The sequence below is a fragment of the Hyaena hyaena genome, unplaced genomic scaffold (assembly GCF_003009895.1).
Source record: "Hyaena hyaena isolate Hyena2069 unplaced genomic scaffold, ASM300989v1 scaffold_814, whole genome shotgun sequence".
NCBI classification, from domain to species: domain Eukaryota; kingdom Metazoa; phylum Chordata; class Mammalia; order Carnivora; family Hyaenidae; genus Hyaena; species Hyaena hyaena.
Genome location: NW_024081445.1, coordinates 180,941 through 184,685, shown reverse-complemented (window position 1 = coordinate 184,685; position 3,745 = coordinate 180,941). Strand labels below are relative to the sequence as shown.

Below are 3,745 nucleotides of genomic sequence, written 5' to 3'. Positions count from 1 at the left end.
TGTTCATAGCAGCACTCTCCACAATAGCTAAAACATGGAAAGAGCCTAAGTGTCCATCAACAGATGAATGGATCAAGAAGATGTGGTTTATCTATACCATGGAATACTACATGGCAATGAGAAAGAATGAAATCTGGCCATGTGTAGCAACATGGATGGATCTTGAGGGTGTTATGCTGAGCGAAATAAGTCAGGCAGAGAAGGACAAATATCATATGTTTGCACGTATAGGAGGATTAGGAGGAACTTGACGGAGGACCAAGGGGGAGAAGAAGGGCAGAAATGGTGGGGGAAAGGGAGAGAGGCAAACCATGAGAGACTCTTGAATGCTGACAAAAACTGAGGACTGATGGATGTGGGGGGGAGGAGGGATGGGCATAGAGGAGGGCACTTGTGGGGATGAGCACTGGGTTTTACGTGGAAACTAATTTGACAATAAACTATTTGGAAAAAAAAAAAAAAAAAAACTCTCTTCTCTCCAGCTGTCCCTGGACCTTGGCACAGTTAACCTCAGTAAAGCAGTAAAGCTAACTGTTCCAAGAGCCAGAGTCACATTCCAGGTAGGGGTTCATTTAGAACTGAGATCATCTCTTAACCGTATCAAAATTGTGAATTTATAACATTGGCACATGGCTGATGCTATTAATAAATAGGTATTGGATGAATGAATGGATGAATAAATGAATGAATGTGAATACTTATGGATACCACAGGAGAAGTCTAGGGCAAACGCTCCACTTTTCTAAGAAGTCTTAACTTAATTATACCATAAACAAACTGAGAAGTATGTTCTCTTCTCATCCATACCCAATTATATACTACCATATGGCAGGTGAAAATTCCAGCCACCCATATATATTTATACTTAAAAATAATAAGAGGTAGGGCCTCTGACAGTGACACAAGAAGAGGACAGCCACCGTGGGATCAAGAGTAAAAGTTCCTCACAATTTTTGACTGTTGGAAGAACTGGAAGGAGGCCAGGAAGAAATAGGAGATAGGACAGTTAGCTCAGATCTATAAAATGGCAAAGACGTGACACTTACAAGATGGGCAGGGATGACAATTGGGCCTCCAAGAACAATTTGTGAAAACTGAATATACAGTCTTAAAATAGAATTGGATCTGAATACCCAGAGGCAACCCCGTCTGTAATATTTATAACAAAAATTAATATGAATGGAGTTCATAGTTCTAATGGAATGGACGACCCAAGAGCCATATCATTGCTAGCAAGTGGCAGAATTCATATAGCATCAATATTGTCCTGTAAGAGCTGTGGTGCCTAAGGATGTCCAAAGAAACATGAAACTCCTTCAGCCACCTGAAGTATAGTGTTACAGCAATTAATCAAAAAGAAAAAACACAAGCCATCCTACCCCCATTCGATTTAAGCCGTCTTCATTTTCCTCTGTAGTAAATTTTCTAGATACGTCTTGTAGACCTCAAAGTACCAGTAAGGAAGCTCGCATTCAAAGGCATTTTATCTTAGGATACTATAAATGATTCTAACTTTTTTATGCATTTGAAATATATGAGTTGTACTATAACAAAAAAAGATGTATAGAAAAAAGATGTCTCTAAGAATATATTCTTTATATTACATTTTTATCTTTATAGTTGTGTTAACAATTAAACTACTTCACCTCTTTATTTATCTAGCTGACCACACATTTTTCTAAGGGAGTGTTTCTTGAATTTGGAGAAACTGACCCTTATAAGAATTTTAGAACTACTACCATAAATCATCTCCCCAGAAAAAGGATGAATATCCTTTAACAAATTTTTACTTGTAACCTAAGAGGTTTTGCTAAGCCCTTGAAGGCTCCTGTGTACCCCAGGTTAAGAAATGTTATTATAGGGGCGCCTGGGTGGCTTAGTTGGTTAAGCGTCCGAATTTCGCTTAGGTCATGATCTCGCGGTTCGTGGGTTCGAGCCCCGCGTCGGGCCCTGTGCTGACTGCCAGCTCAGAACCTGGATCCTGTTTCAGTCTGTGACTCCCTCTCTCTGACCATCCCCTGCTCACGCTGTCTCTCTCTCCTAGAAATAAATAAAACATTTAAAAAAAAAAAGAAAAAGAAATGTTATTATAATGGGGAAATTTTAACACTGACTCCATATTTGATGTTACTATGTATTATTGTTGTTATATTATTACAATATATTTATTTTCATAAAATTATAACATATTGCAAATATATTGGTGTTAGGTTTACATGACATGTTATTTGTTTCAAAATACTCTGTGGTGAGGGTTGCATACAGGTTAGCACTGTCCAATGAAACATTCTGTGATGATTGAAGTGTTCAACTGTTTTGTAGAGTTATATTGTCCAATATGATAGTCACTTGCCACATGTGGCTGTTGGGCCTTGAAATGTGAAAAGTGTACATGCGTATCTGAACCTCTATATGTTATTTAACTTTAATGAATTAAGAAGTGAAGACATTATTGTGCTGGACAGTACAGTAACAGATCAACATAGGTGGAATGTTAATTGATGACCTTAAAGTTGGCTGATGGGACTATGACTGTTATTTAAACTGTTTTATATGTTTGGAATGGTCCATAGTAAGCCAAATACAGAAGGACAAGTACTATACGATTCCATTTCTACAGGGTATCTACAGTAGTTGAAGAGAAGCAGAGAGTAGAATGATGGTTGCCAGAGGCTATGGGTTTGGGAAAATGGGGAGTTGATTTTTAACAGGTAAAATGTTTTAGTTTTGGAAGATGAATGAGTTCTAGAAAACTGCTGTGCAGCATTGTGCCTCTAATTAACAGCATTGTATGGTACATTGAAAAATGTCTTAAAAGGACAGCTGGAGCGCCTCAGCTCAGTCAGTTAAGCATCCAACTCTTGACTTCAGCTCAGGTCATGGTCTCACATTCATGGAATTGAGTACTACCTTAGGATCCATGCTAACCATGGAGCCTGCTTGGAATTCTCTCTCATCTTCTCTCTCTGCCCCCCCTTACTTTCATGCATCCTCTCTCTGTGTCTCTCTCTCCCTCAAAATAAATAAACATTAAAAAAAAAGAGTAGAGATCCTGTTAACTGGTCCTACTATTATTAAAACAAAACAAAAAATAGTAAGAATTTTCTAAAATGAAACAAAAATAAGAAAAGTTATGAGGGAAAACACTTGAATAGACAAATGAAAGAGAAACAGTTAAGTCTGGGGCACCTGGGTGGCTCAGTCGGTTGAGCTTCATACTCTTGACTTCAGCTTAGGTCATGATCCTAGGGTTGTGATACTGAGCCCTGCTTGAGGCTCAGCACTGAGCGTAGAGCCTGCTTATGATTCTCTCTCTCTCTCTCTCTCTCTCTCTCTCTCTGTGTCTCTCTTTCTCTGTCTCTGTGTCTCTCTCTCTCTTTCTCCCTCTCCCCAGCTCATGCACTCTTGCTCTCTCTCTCAAAAAAAAAAAGAAAAGAAAAAATTAAGTCTTTAAAACCTAGTTATTTTGATGTCCATCCAGAGTTCTCTTTGAAGGATGAACAGAAGATGTTTGTTGGGTTCTTGGCAGTCTTTCCTTAGGAGAGGTTGCCAAGAGACTGGCACAAGGGGATGCAGGGCAGGAGTTGTAGGCTCTGGGTATCCACAAAGCTGCTTGAGTGGGAAATGGAACCTTGCTATGTCACAGTGAAGAATAGGCCTTTATGACTAGATTGTAGGGTAAGTGTGAACAGTGATTTAGAATTGAGCCTGGAGCTACCATTGTATAAGAGACAGAAAACAACAT

At 39.0% G+C, this 3,745-nt stretch overlaps 1 pseudogene; it reads left to right on the top strand.

Moving 5' to 3' along the window:
* Positions 1-1,350, top strand: part of LOC120221785 — a 14,280-nt pseudogene extending 12,930 nt beyond the window's left edge.
* Positions 1,351-3,745: the final 2,395 nt, after the last annotated feature.